The sequence below is a fragment of the Grampus griseus genome (assembly GCF_964374135.1).
Source record: "Grampus griseus genome assembly, chromosome: 6".
NCBI lineage: Eukaryota > Metazoa > Chordata > Mammalia > Artiodactyla > Delphinidae > Grampus > Grampus griseus.
In genome coordinates, this window is record NC_139000.1 from 38614036 (window position 1) to 38629930 (window position 15895).

Here is a 15895-nt window from a genome sequence, read left to right on the forward strand (position 1 = left end):
AAGCAGATTTTAGCATCTTAACAAATTGGGAAAAAAAAAAAAAGAGAGCCAACCAGTAGAGTGGGGTGGGAGTGGCAGAGAGGACTGGCCCTCCGGCTAAAAGCGGGTGGGAAACAGGCAGGCGCTCCAGTACTGCAGTGGGGGAAGGGGGCAGATGTAAAATAACTTCTGTCTTCTCAAGCAATATGTTTCTCATCTCCTTAAATTTTAACATGAATGAAATTATTTGGGCAGGCTCAAACCTAACAGTGCTCCAAGCTCACAGTGACCTTATTTTTTTTTTTTTCTGCTGTGATGGAAACGATGTGGTTTCAACAACAGGCCCCTTGTTATTGTTCCTGTGACAGCCCTTGAAGTATGCAAGAAGCACACATTTAAACAAGGATTGTGCGTCCTGCGTGGTGCAGACAGCCGAGATGTTAGGCTGAAATGGTATGTCCCCTGGCTTTCAAACCAGCATACACGCATAAAGGGGCGTCTTAAATGATCACTTAATTACAAAACGCCATTCTTGAAATGCTTTTTTTTCTTTTCCACTCAGGGCTGTCCGTATGTATATCCCTATCTCTAAATTGCAGCGGTAGAACTGAGTAATATCTTATTCCCCTCCAAAAAAAAACCAAAGCATCATATCACAAGCACAGATAGTAAAGGTGATTCTCTCCTTTTGTAAGGCAGAATTTTTTTTTTTTTTTTTTTGCGGTACACGGGCCTCTCACTGCTGTGGCCCCTCCCGCCGCGGAGCACAGGCTCCGGACGCGCAGACCCAGCGGCCATGGCCCATGGGCCCCGCTACCCCGCGGCACGCACCCGCGTCCCCTGCATCGGCAGGCGGACTCCCAACCACTGCGCCACCAGGGAAGCCCTGTAAGGCAGAAATTTTGATTCAAGCGCTCACCCTTATGCCACAACAGACAGAGCTTGTGAGGAACTGCGAGGCGAAACGGGCTTGTGAAAGCTGCCGGATTATTAGTGCCATGGGGAAAATATCACTCTAGCATTAATCTGAAATAAAACATCTCTCAGGTGCTCTATTTAATACCTACCGTACATCAGAATTACCCATAAAAACATGTTTCATAACAGAGAAACAGCCTTAGCTCTCCACCTGTCACTGTTCTCTCCATTACCCTGGCAGTTCTGCGATTTCTCGCTACATCAGCAGAGTAACAAAGTGCCCTCTAACTGAACATCTGGGGGCAGGAGGAATTTTATGACTCAGGTTCAGGCCAGATTACTATTACTATGGTGAAATCTTTTTCCGTATCCCCAGGGCGCAGGGTACTAACAAATTCACTCAGATACGGCTGGATGCTTCATTATTGCTTTCCTAAATACAAACATTTATTTTTATATCCTTCTCCATCCACATCCATTCATCAGTATTTATCCAGATTTTCCCACCATTATATGAGTTCAACACTTTCAGACACCCCCGTTCCCAAAAAATGTCTACTCCAATTTCGTGATCTACTCAATATGGAATGGAACACTAGCATGAATAGTGTTATTTTTTCCTCTTTGGAAATGACTTTTGCCTTACTTTTTTTTTTCCAGATAAACTATGTCATAACAGAAAAATCCCTGTGAAGTTCTCCAAAGAACTCTCTGCTGCTTCCAGCCCCTGGAACTATAATTATGCCTTGCATAATTAAAACAGAAAGAACATCCCCTGGCAACTGTGAGCCCCCCTGTTTACATCACAAAGAGGTAGCAAAATGTACTCTGGAAGGTTCCCGCCAAAGTAATTGAGAGGGCTGCCTGAGCCCAGCGCTGCCTTCTAAATATTGTCCATGGGTTAGGAACCGGAGGACGTGCCAGAGGCCTATTGACTCTTCCTGCCTGGGCATGATGTCACGGAGTTCAGTGACTTTGGGGGCTGGTGTTGACTGAAGTCTTATGGCACGTTTAGCCCAAGTGCTTCTACTGGGGAGCTTCAGACCTGTCACACGCCACTACGTGGTGGCCTTCATATGTCCTGAATCCCTGAACTCACACACAAAGGTTCAGAGCATTAGGCCACGGTGTAAACACATTCTTGACATCGAGGACTACAAAGAGGACTCTTCTGCTTGCAGTTCAGTCAGTTCACAAGCTCGTCTTTCTCTGGAGCTTTCTTTGTAGGTTGCTGCAGTTGGAATATGAAAAGGGAGACACAGACACACAGAGAAAGACAGAGAGACAGAGGGAGAAAGAAAAAAAAAAGGCACTGAGGAAAAAGGAAAAAACAAAACAAAACAAAACCAAAGCCACAAGTTGAAAAAAAAAATCCCTATAAAATAGAATTGCATTATGTTTTTGTGTATTTTTGAAATGTAGCCAAACTAAACCATTACATGAGGATTTTGTTTCACAGAGTCTGCAAACTATTCAGTGCTAACCCACTACACCAAGAATGTGATGCCAACCAAAATATGTCAAGATCAGTAGTGCTCAATAAAATCTCAAAACCAAATGACATGCAAGCTGTATTTCATGATTAGAGCGCTTCCTTATGTCAAGGAACATACATATTAACTTGTTTAAACACAGCGATGGGCTGTCACTCTGTTTGTCAAAAGCAGAGGAAGGAGAATCTAGTGCTTCCCAATCCCATCCAGATGATGCTTCACACTTTCTATCTTCCTGGCAGACAGCACAGACCCCATCCAATTAATCTTTACATCTGAGAGAGGAGGAACTGAAGGAGAGAAGGAGGGAGAGAAAGAAGGGGAGAGGGAGAGAGACCACTTCTCACTTTACCAAGCAGGGCAGTAAAAGCAGGGTTTGCCATTGCTTTGCTCAAGGCCCTGATACAAATAGAGAGCTGGGATTAGAAGAAAAAATGCTTACTTTTTTCTACCAACTCACCAAAATTACAAAATACAAGCACCTTGAAACTTTTTTTTTAATCCAGAGAATTAACAGTAGCATAAAGCTTTAAGGTCTACAAAGGGCTCAAATATATACATATTTTCACACTGAATCCTCAGCACTGTCCTGGCCATTTATATATTATTATTGCCATTTTACAAAAGAGAAGCCCAAGTCTCAGAGATGAAGTGACACGCCCAAGCAGCTTCTCCAGAAACAAGGAAAACTAGAGCAGGACGCCTCTGTTTCAGGCCTCTAAACCAAATGGGAACAACACAAAACACGGCATCCCTTTCTGCACCAAAATGTGTGAGTTTGAGCAGGATTCTAAAAATGTAGAGGAGCAATTATCTCGTTCTCTGACTGTCACCAGCAACGAGCTGCTGCGTGCTTCTACCTGGCAGGAGGATGAAAGGGAGGCTGTTCTCTCATTTACAAAATACAGTAGTAAGATATGTGATTATGTTAGGAACACTTGAGGGGCCTTTTGGGTGAAAAGGAAAGACCAGAGCATGCCTCATCTGTTATTTGGGTATTTTTTCACTTGTGTGAGCCTGGCAAACCCCCACTGATGCTGATACAGCAAAACGGGGTGCTCCCACAGCAGACTTGGAGCTAGAGCTGCTTCCATCTTCTGCACCCACCTGTCCCCCTACACCCACAGCATCCTCGTTCTCAGGGACCCTCTTGAAGCTGGGGAATCACTGCCACCTTGTACCTGCCACACAAGCCTTGGGGTTGTGGCAGAAGAGAACTGGAATTCAAACTAGTGTCTCCTCTGACATATCACAGTGTGGCTCCTTCCAGTAAGTCTGCCCTTCACACCGCAGCCGGAAGAGGCCAGGGACACCGAAATGTGGTGGGAACGTCCATATTTACACCCCCGACATCCTCCTTAGCCTGATGAGACGCCCAGCCTTTCAAGATTTAGGCACTGTGTGGCATTCTGGCTTCATTTCCTCACACTCATCCGCATGCACCTGACTCCAGTCATGCTTAACAGATGACTTCCGTTATGGGCTGAATTGCGTCCCCCTAAAAATTCCTATGTGGAAAGCCCTAACCCCCAGTACCTGAGAATGTGACTATACTGGGAGAGAGGGCCTTGAAAGAGGTAATTAAAGTAAATGAGGTCATATGTGTGGTCCCTAATCGAACATGACTAGTGTCCTTAGAAGAAGAAGAGATTAGGATACAGAGAAAAGACCATGTGCGGACAAAGCAAGATGGTGGCTGTCAAGGCAAGGAGAGATGCCTCAGAGGAAACCAAACCTGCTGACTCCTGCACTTCCAGCCTCCAGAACTGCGAGAACATTAATTTCTATGTTTTTAAGCCACCCCACCTGTGGTATTTGGTTACGGCAGCCCTAGCTAACTAATATAGCTTCTCATTCAAAGCCGTGTCGTGGTCTTTCATACAGCCCCGGAGTCCCGAACACCGGCCCCTCTACCTGGAACATGCATCCCTTGACTATTGGCCTTGTGGACACCTCTTCATCTCCAATGTTCAACTCAAATGCCAGGTCTCCTCCTCCATGAGGCCCTCCCAGCTAACCATGGGCACCCAATAAATAGCTCATCTGTGATTACATGAAGCCCGTGACATACCTCTATTATGTGGCCATCCCCCACACTTATCTGATGGCCTGTCTCCTAGTACCAGCCAGTCTTGTGGAAAAGGGACGCCCTCTTACTCATTTCCCCAGCCTAGCACAATGCCCATCAGAGAGCAGACATTCAATTAATGTTTGATGAAAGGACAAAGGGGGGTGTGGAAGGAAGCAACAACAGCAACAGCAAAAATAACTAAACCTTATTGAATGTTAACTATGTGCCAGACTCTATTCTAAATGTTACACTTGTATCAACCAGCTTTATCCTCCCCATAACCATATGAAGTAAACATTACTGTTTATCCTCATTTTACTGGTGAGGACCAAGGCATACCAAAATAAGTAACTTGCCCAAGGTCATGCAGAGCCAGGGATCTAAAACCATGTACCTGGCTCCAGAGTTGACATTCTTAAGAGAATGTCTTTCAAGGAGAAAGAAAAGGAGAAAAGGAAGAGGACAGGAAAGGAACAAAAGAAGGGAAGAAATCACCCACTGTGTAAACTTGGGCAATATACTTCAATTCTTTGAAACTCAGTTTCCTCATCTGCTTGTCTCAGGAAAGGCTCCAGTGAGATAACATATGAGAATACATTCTAATTGCAGAGGCCTGTAGAACCACACAGCCTCTATTATCAGTAGCCAGAAATCAATCAAGTTACCTCACAGGCCTTCAACTTGAGAATTTTCAGGTAGAGACATTCTGCATGGTGGATAATCCTGAAGAGATACATTCGAGGCGGAGAAGAATGGGGTAGTCAAAGATGAGCGTTGCAAAGGAATACTTCTCTGCCTCCCACCAGGGGTCAGAGGTCGCACTGCCTTTTTCCAGAACTCTAGGAGAACCATTTCCCCTGTAATCTCTTGGCCCCCTGGCATTGTAAATTCCACCTGACCTGGTCAGGAGGGTCTCTGAGGATACCCTACAGGGGTGTTGCCTCTGGTTCGGAAACCGCAGATTACATCCTTGAGAGGCCTACAGATCAATGTTATATTAAAATTTCAGGTTAGTGGGCTTCCCTGGTGGCGCAGTGGTTGAGAGTCTGCCTGCTAATGCAGGGGACACAGGTTCGAGCCCTGGTCTGGGAGGATCCCACATGCCGCGGAGCAACTAGGCCCGTGAGCCACAACTACTGAGCCTGCGCGTCTGGAGCCTGTGCTCCGTAACAAGAGAGGCCGCGATAGTGAGAGGCCCACGCACCGCGATGAAGAGTGGCCCCCGCTTGCCACAACTAGAGAAAGCCCTCGCACAGAAACGAAGACCCAACACAGCAAAATAAATTAATTAATTAATAAAAAATTAAAACTCCTACCCCCAACATCTTCTTAAAAAAAAAAAAAAATTTCAGGTTAGTAATCTAGTTTACTGAACTTAATATTCCGAGTTGGGATTCTGATGTCACCTGTGGGGTGGAAGAATTTCCTGTTCTATTTTCAAACTGGACTGTTCTGGTTTTGGTTTGTTTGTTTTTTAAATACTGTCTTCAATGGGGCATCTTCATCTCTCTTTTCTTTGATTCAGAAATGCACTGAGCATGAAACAAGGACAAATGGGACCTGATAAAGGCACAAGTTCTGTTGTGCTACAGCTGCAAAGACTCCTTTTCTCTGGCAGTTTTCAGATGACCTACTTACCTAGGCAGGGAGCAGAATGGTTAAAGCGCTTGAGGAAATAAACTGTAAATAGAAAGCCTATGTTTAACATAATCCCCTCCAGATGATGCCCCCCTCCTCCAGTCACTGTAATCAACCCTGTAGTAGCAGGTGAAGGTGCTTGATTATCTCCCTGTGGCATTATGTCTCACCACATATCTGATAATAAACTGATGGATTATCAAACAAGATTACAGCTTTAGCAAATAAAATCATGTTTTGTGTTAAGAGAGAAAATGCTTACTATCCCTATCTACCTGGCTAAATATTTACATATCACAGGCTTTCTAGGGTCCCTGTTCTTTCAAATCTGATTTTTTAAAAACAACACAAAGGTTAAGTTAACAAAAAGGGAACACACTGTGCTTTCGACACCAAGCTAAATACACCTCTGGGAGAAAACAGGTGCTGCCTGAAAGGTAGAAAAGAAATCCAAGGCCTCAGGTGCTGGTGAGATCAATGGGTACATGCGACAAAAAAAAACCAAGCTGAATGTGTTAGGAGGGATTCAAATGTCTACTTTAAAGGGAACATAAGTGAAAGAGAATAGAAATCCAAAGCATGCAGGCAGCTCTGTGTGTGTGTGTGTGTGAGAAGGAGAGCAAGGGGCTTGTATACAAGTCTCATGCTGGCCTGTTGCTTTATAACTTCCAAAGCCCTTTACCTTAGTTGCCTATATTCCTCTCCCTGCCTCCCCCCAACCCAGTTTTTCCCTGTTTTTCCCAATCTCTCCATTTTACAACTGACACAAAGGGAGGCCTAGGAGAAGTTATGTGACTTGCAAAATGTCCTGGAAGGCAGGCCTCAAACACAAATTTTCTGATTCCCGGTACAACCCCCTTTCTGTTGCACCTCTCTACTCTAACACAGGGATGTTCTTCTAAAGGACAGGAATGGAAGAGGGTTTTTTAAAAAAAGCTTCGTGTAGTCATATTGACAAATCTGAAGTTGAATTACTATTTGGTTTAAGATTTGTGGACAGAAATGGATGTAATGTAAAATAGGAAACAGGCATTTTAAAAGGCCTATCTTTCAAGAGAGGGAGAGAGAAACAGAGAAATGGGCTTGGGAATGGTCTACTGGTCAGTTGAAATCTGTTACGATCCCAGGGAAGAGTACAAAGCATGGATAACCAACCTGGCTAGTTGTGGAGCAAGTTATTTCAGACGATCTGACTTCCTTCTCTGAATGACAGATCTTGCAAACATGGAAGGGCAAAGAGATGTGATTCTCTGCATGTGAAATTCAGAGAAGTTCTTGGTTCCAGTGTCTCTCAACTGCCACACACAAAATAGCACTGGGCTGACCTTCATCGCGAAGGAATTTCTGTTCAGTAGTCTAGGGAGGTCCACAAAAGCACAGGGCAAGATGCTCTGCACTTGCGCCTCTACTTTGTCACGGGCCTTGTGGTCTTCCAGGCAAATCAACCAGAGTGATCCTGGAGTGAGAACACGCTGCCTCTCTGGCACTGCCCGAGGAGCCAGTGTTCCACATACATACCCACTACTAATGAAGAGTCTCGAGAGAAAGAATCATTAGCGTAACACATAATAGAAACATAATAATGGTATGTCATCTACAAAACATATCAAATATAAACTAAATTTTCCCTTTAAAAAATTAGAAATGTAAAAGAAGTTTTTAAAATACAAGCAATACAATAAACAATACATTTCAAATTATCTACACGTTTATGTATCAACTAAATATCAGCAGTGAAAGTACATCTTCCATTCCCCACAATCTTCCTTTCCCCATTTCCGGAAGGATTATCTCTATAGTTTAGTGTGTATCTTTCCAGTTCTTTTTCTATGAGATGTATATCTTTTCTGTTATATATAAATATTTAAGTATTATATATATTTAAGTATAATTAAATGTATATACTAAAATATATATGTGTGTATATATATACTTTATACATGATTTTGCCACTTTATTATTATTTTTTTAATATTATGTGTGAAAGATCTCCTCTGGTTAATAGATAGAACTCTACTTCAATCTTTTAAAACTGCCACTTAGCATTCAAGAATATCGACAGTCCGTAAATCTTACGGATTCTCCTACTGACGGACATTTAGGTCTTTTCCTGTTTGGGGCTATTATAATCAACAATGCCATAAACATTCATGTGTATATTATTTTGTGCAATGGTAGAAATGCTGAATTGAAACAAATGTCTGGTTTTAATTTCAATAGGTCCTGCCAAAGTAACTATCAACTGACACTTCCATTTATTAAATAGTCCACACTTTGCTCTCTGATCTGAAATGTGAATTTTCTGTATAGTAAATACCCGCAATGTGCTTAGGACACTCTAATGTCTTTTGCAGTTTATCTATCTATCTTGTCTCCTGTCATTTCAACACTATTTCAACTATGATGGCTGCAGGTCATGTTTTGATATCTGGTAGAACAAGTCCTCCTACATTGTTCTTTTTTCAAAATCTTCATAGCTAATTTTGTACATTTTCTCTTTCTTTTAAAGCTCTTGCTACACATCAAAGAGATAAATATTAATTTTAAAATATGTGAGATATAAAGAACAACAATAAAATGAAGACAAATGCAAAATGTCCTCAAACATTTTTTCTTTTTTGGTTGCGCTGGGTCTTAATTGCGGCAGGCAGTCTCCTTAGTTGTGGCTTGCTGGCTCCTTAGTTGTGGCATGCAAACTCTTAGTTGTGGCATGCATGTGAAATCTATTTCCCTGAGCAGGGATCAAACCCAGGTCCCCTGATTTGGGAGCACAGAGTCTTAACCACTGCACCAACAGGGAAGTCCCTCAAACATTTTTTTTAATCAGTATATCTAATTACACAAAAGATCCTGCTGGAATCATGATTGGGACTGTATTGAATTTATAGATTAACTAGAGAGAACTAATGTCTTTCCAATACTGAGTGTACCCAAAATTAAAAACATAGTATTTCTCTTAATTTTAGAGAGTTTCTATGACCATCAGTCAAATCTTATATTTTTCTTCACATAAGTATGCACATTTCATAATAGTTTTTGTTGCTTTTGTGCATGAGGTGTTTTTATGATGCTTTCTGATTACTTAAATGGAGATCCAGATAAGCTTTGGATTTTACAAATTGATATTGTGATAGTTACTAAACACTCTTAAGAGTTCTAATGTTTTTCAGTTGATTCTTTTGGATTTTGCAAACAGATTATATAATATAGTGAAACATTTCGCCTTTTCCTTCCCCAAATCATACTCATTTCTCCATATACTATTTCTTTTTCTTTTTTTTTTTTTTTGCGGTACGCGGGCCTCTCACTGTTGCGGAGCACAGGCTCCGGACGCGCAGGCTCAGCGGCCATGGCTCACGGGCCCAGCCGCTCCGTGGCATGTGGGATCTTCCCGGACCGGGGCACGAACCCGTGTCCCCTGCATCGGCAGGCGGACTCTCAACCACTGCGCCACCAGGGAAGCCCTATTTCTTATTCTTACCTAAAAGCTTCAGCTAGGACCTTCGTTATAATTTTGAGTAGGGGTAGTGATAACAAGCCTTCCTGTCTTGTTCCTGCTTTCAATTGTATGCTCTGTTTTACCATAAAATTTTGTATTTGCTTTAGATTTCTGGTAGATACCCTCTACCAAGTTAATGGAGTTTCTTTCTCTAGCCTAGAAGTCATTTTGTTTTGATTATTTTAAATCACAAATAGGTTTTGATGTACATGTTTTTTGCACTATTGAGATGAACCAATGGTTTCCCTCTTTTTAATGTAGGAAAATACATTAATAGATATCCTAGTGTTCAGCCATTATTGCATTCCTGGGATTAATACTATTTGGTTATGGATTTAATGATAATATTTTACTTGGAGTTCTATATTTATGTTCATAAGGCAGATTGGCCAAAAGTGGTCATTTTGTATGTGTGTGCAGTCATTGACAGTTTTGGTACCTCAACTATATAGAACGATAGTTTAGTTGGGATTATTTCCTTCTTATTTATTTACAGTAGGGACTACCTAGTTTTTAAGTATTTGACGATTTAAAGCGCATAAAATAATCAAGGCCTTTTATCTTTTGGGGCGTAGATTTTTTTATTACCTTGTCAATTTCTTCTACGATTATTATTCTCTTTAGGTTTTCTACCACCTCTTGAAATAATATTAGTAATTTATATTTTCCTGTAAAAGTGATCCCTTTTCAAATAGATTTTGAACTTATTTCAAAGTCAAAGACATTATACTTCTATTTTTTTTCACTTTCCTCTGAATCTGTAGTTAAGTCTTCTCTCTTGTTTCTGAAGTGTATTTGTAGCCTTTCTCTTTTTTCCTGATCAGACTTACCACAGGTTTTGTCTACTTCACACACCACTTCAAAGAAGTAGCTTTCAAATTTACAAAGTCTATTTTTTCTGTTTCTGTCATTAATTTATTATCACCATTCTTGTACATTCTTATTTATTTTACTGCTGCTTTTCACAATTACTGAGTTTTTTAATCTCTTATTTTCTAATAAGTGAATTAGGGCTGTAAAATTTCCTCTAAGTGCTGCGTTAGCCATAGTCAATAGTGTTGATTGGTAGAGCTTTCATTTTTGTTTATGTGTAAATGGTTAATAGTTTCTGTTTTTATTTCCTCTTTAAACCAGAAGTTATTTAGAAGAGTATATTTTGTTTGTTTGTTTTTTGAAATGGGTATTTGAGGGGTAGAGGAGTCTTCTTTCCTTGTTACTATTTTCTGTTACTGTATTTTGTTCAGGGAGTACGAACTATGATTTCTGCTCTTTGGAATTTGTGGAGATTTTCCTAGTAGACTAACACATTGTCAAACCTGTAAATGTTCCATGGATGTTCAAAAATAGTGTAAATTCTCTATTTGATGAAGTTTATAAATATTTTAAATGTGTAAATTATGTTACAGCAGGATTATTAAATGTGTTTTAAAATTCTGTCTCTTGGATTTATTCATTTTTGAGAAAGTTGTATTAAATTCTCCCCCTATGATTGTGGGTTATGCATTTCTCCTTGCATTTTCATTATTTTTTTTCTTTGCTTTGCTTTATATTTTATAACTTGTCCTGCATACAGTTTCATGGATTATTGCATATTCTTGTCAAACTTTTCGTATTGTTTTTCTTTGTGGATGTCACATGTCTTAACAGCACAATGTTGACTTTTTTCTTTATCCACTGTTAAAGTCTGTGTTGTAAAGGAGAATTTAAGCCATTAAATAACATTAAATACATTTAATGTGACTACTTATACATGTTTGACTTATTTATGACCACCTATTTTTGTTTTCTATTTATCATTCTTCTGCATTATTTCTTTTTTGTTCTATGCCTTTTTGAATTAATTTTTTTTGAAATTTTCTGAAAAGGAATTTAATATCGTACAGCAAATAATCATCACAAGAATGATAAAGATATAATTTAACACTTTTTTAAAAAAATAAATTTATTTATTTTTGGTTGCAATGGGTCTTCATTGCTGCGTGTGGGCTTTCTTTTTAGTTGCAGCGAACGGGGGCTACTCTTCATTGCGGTGCGCAGGCCTCTCATTAAGGTGGCTTCTCTTGTTGTGGAGCACGGGCTCTAGGTGCGTGGGCTACAGTAGTTGTGGCACACGGGCTTAGTTGCTCCGTGGCATGTGGGATCTTCCCGGACCAGGGCTCGAACCCATGTCCCCTGCATTGGCAGGCGGAGCCTTAACCACTGTGCCCCCGGGAAAGCCCTAGATATCATTTCTTATACCAGCTTATTTTATTTTTAAGTAACTTAGAGTTAAGTGTTATAATTTTATGAGAGAAATGAGGGTCAGAAAAGTTAAGTAAAAGTTTTCAAGGTCACACTGCTAGAAGTGGTAGAGTCAATTTGTGCACCCAACCTCATTTCACACTCAAATTTCTACCTGTACCACCTTACACATAACAATGTTTACCTCCTGACAGAGAATCACTCCCCAAATCACTGGTGCATTGACAAACTTGGGTGCCATTTTCAAACACTGTTGTTCCATTTTTCCCTTCCTTTTAGAATGTTTAAAAAATACATATTATTCTTCTATTATTCTTAGGGATTGTCTTGACATTTGATTATTCACATTTTAATGTATATATCTTACCAATATCTAGAAATAATCAGTATCTCTCTGATCCACCTGGTCAAGGCGAGGCTCTTAAGACACCTTTAATTCTGGTCCCAACTTTGTTTCCTATTCTCTAATCCCTGTATTCCCACATCTACTACTTACGGGCTGGGACTTCAGTGCCATGTTATTAACAACTGTTTCTATACTATGTGCCAATAGTTCTTTTCTTCTTTCTTTTTTTATAAATTTATTTATTTTTGGCTGTGTTGGGTCTTCGTTGCTGTGCGCGGACTTTCTCTAGTTGCAGCGAGCGGGGGCTACTCTTCGTTGTGGTGCACGGGTTTCTCATTGTGGTGGCTTCTCTTGTTGCGGAGCACGGGCTCTAGGCGCACAGGCTTCAGTAGTTGTGGCACACGGGCTCAGTAGTTGTGGCGCACGGGCTTAGTTACTCTGTGGCATGTGGGATCTTCCCGGACCAGGGCTCGAACCCGTGTCCCCTGTACCGGCAGGTGGATTCTTAACCACTGTGCCACCAGAGAAGTACCTGCCAATTGCTCTTTAGACTCAGCTATAACTTTAATGTTTTTTGGCCCACATCTTTTTCATTGCTATATTCATTCTGGTTTTCTTGTTATTTTATAACAATATATTTTGAGGATTACTTTCAAAGATGGTCTGTGGTCATATACAAAAATATCTTTATTTTGTCCTCTTACTGGAACACAAATTTGGTTGAGTATAGAATTTGAGGTGCAAAATTGTTTGCTTTCAGCAATAGATTATCTTTAGTATTTTAGCATTATGTAGTAGTCACTGATTTTTTTAAAAAAAAGAAAGAAAAATGTGTTAAATTGTCCTGCTTGGGAAAAAAAAATATTGAAGTTAATGTTTAATACATATAGGAGTTGTCTTTTTCCCCTCTAATTTTGCATGGGGCAAAGAAACTGAAACTGAAAATGGGATTCATTCTTATAAACTCTTATGTAGAATGAATTCTAAGTACCACCTTAGAAGAGATTAACAATATAAAGGAAACTGCAAGAGCTTTCTATGACACTCTGATCACTTTCTAAAAAGTCTTGGAACTACATTCACTCTAGGAGGGGTCTGATTCAGGGAGGTAAAAGTTGTTTTCTACAATAGTACTGTTGTTCAAATTATTAGCTATTGACAATAGGTAATTCTACTAACAAGGGAACCAGAGCATACCAATGTATTTCTATTTCTTTAAATTTTGCTGCAAAGTACTCTGTTGTTAATGCAATAATTTGCCACTAGAAATTGTCCCATTTTATCATTTAATAGCATTTTTTAAAAAGAAACATCTATTTACATAGAATTTTCACCCAGTCTCTGTTCTCAATTATTCTAGTCAATGGAAAACTTAGTCATTGGGATCACAAAACTTAATCCAAAAAATACCATTCAACACATAAGTTTCATGGGCTATTGTGAAGAAGGAAATAAAGTCTCTGAATGACTAGTTTTACCCACTGAAATCTGTAAGGTGACAGAGAACATTTTTCCCCCTCTCTCTACTTTTCTCACCACCATCTCCTTCCTCTCAAATTTCCTTGTCATTGGAAAGGGAGAGAACTAACTTCACAGAATAATATACAAACTGATACACTCAGGTCACAGAGGAATTCAGTTTCCAACTCCTAACCTCCATTTAAAGGAGGGAAAGGAGGGGCCTTCCCTGGTGGTCAAGTGGTTAATACTCCGCTCTCCCAGTGCAGGGGTCCTGGGTTCAATCCCTGTTACCCTGTTCATAGAACTAGATCCCGCATGCCGCAATTAAGACCCAAAATAGCCAAATAAATAAATATCTTTTAAAATTTTAAAAAAATAAAGGAGGGAGGTGGGGAACAGTGCAGAGCTGCTCTGACAACAGGCAGCCTCCCTTGAGAAAACAAGAGATGCCTGGGCTTGAGATATGAGTTAATCCAGAAACCAAATAGGAAAGCTTTTGTTCATTTACTGGAAGAAGTAAAGAAATATGCCCAAACCAGGGGATATGCGTTGGCGAAAGGTAAGGATTCAAGATTTGCTATCTAGACTATGGGAACTCATCAAGACATCAGCATCAAACTGGACCCACTGGTTGCCTAAAACAACTCTAGAGATTAGGACTTTCCTTGTGAGTTTCTTTAATGGATCACTTTGTTTCAAACAGCCAGAAGAGTGGGGTAGCATTTGATAGCAGAGAGCTGGCTAGAATATAAGAACTACATGTTGTTGAATTCTAGTTTAAGGATCTTTGCACTACTCCATCATAAGTCAAACACCAGTAGTAAGACTTTCTTACGGCTAGCTCTGAGTAATGCAAAAGCAGATATAAAAAGTAACAGGGGCTTCCCCGGTAGCGCAGTGGTTGAGAGTCCGCCTGCCGATGCAGGGGACACGAGTTCGTGCCCCAGTCCGGGAAGATCCCACATGCCGCGGAGCGGCTGGACCCGTGAGCCATGGCCGCTGAGCCTGCGCGTCCAGAGCCTGTGCTCCGCAACGGGAGAGGCCACAACAGTGAGAGGCCCGTGTACCATAACAGACACTGGGTAAAAAGAGCTAAGATTATTTAACAGGAGCTAAAAGCAATCACTAAAGGCTACATTTTCTTATATTCCTATAACATAGCAATATTATTTTCATGCGATTGGGACTGGGTCACAAGCAATCTTTCAGTCTGCTATTTGGCAGAGTCCAAAAAGAATGAGTTTCAGGGGGAACCGAAGGTGATGAAAAAATGTAAGGACCTGAGCACTAATGGTTCTGGTAACTGTAATGACTTCTCTTTATGTACTCATACTCTCCTTAGATAAAGAAAACAAAATGGTGTCTTACAGGACAATAACATAATACCATCAAATTATAAATACCAAAGTGAATTGAAGTTTGTTTCACATTTACTGAAAGTCTAAACAAACTTCTTGATAATTAATCTCCAAAATGTATAAATCTGCTTAAGATTTGTGCACATAAATTATAATAAAGAACGTTGGTACGCAGTTGGATTCGAAGTGCTTTTTAGTAAAGTACGTAATGATGCGTGCTGAGGAAATGCAGGTATATTTAATTGGATATAATTAAAATAATGATATGTGTTTAAAATAATGATATATTAAAAAAATTTAAATGTAAGTGGATGAAAAACCTGTAATAAAAAGTCAAAGCAGTAACTACTTTTTGATTACCTGATTATTCACAGAGCTAATACCTTTCATTTAACAAGTAACGCAGTAATGCTGTAATAATGTCACACTGGAGGGATCAAGGGAGCCCTGCCGAAAATCTGGGCCTTTGCTTCCCCCTCTTCAGGGAGTGTTTCCAGGACTCTTCTCATGCCAACTTCCTTCATCAAAATGAATTTCCTCCAAGAAAGGTATAATTGCTAATTGGTGGAGCTGGGCAATGGGTACATGAGGGTCAGTGTATTCTTCCTCTTTACTTCTGTGTATATTTGAAATGTTCTTTTATTAATGGAAAAAAAGAGAAGTCTCTACATTTGAATATAGATTCTATAATGGTTGATAACTTTACTTTTTCCCTATGCAAAGGACATAACATATTAATGTGTCTGTGCATGTGCTGGTTCTACTGCATGAAATTCCCTTCAGATAAGTGGACAAATGGCAGATAAATGTACATTTCTAACTCTTAGCCCTGGTTAAATAAGGCTGTCTATAAAGACAGCTTTTTATCTTGGCTGTCTCCCACCATCTTGA

General features: G+C 40.1%; 1 long non-coding RNA gene across 1 annotated transcript in view; it reads right to left on the reverse strand.

The window, feature by feature from the left end:
* Positions 1-2095: 2095 nt before the first annotated feature.
* LOC309823820 overlaps positions 2096-15895 on the reverse strand; it is a 105355-nt gene continuing 91555 nt past the window's right edge. Inside the window, exon 4 of the long non-coding RNA XR_014296874.1 lies at positions 2096-2128. This is a non-coding gene — a long non-coding RNA (uncharacterized lncRNA). The remainder of the gene's footprint in view (positions 2129-15895) is intronic.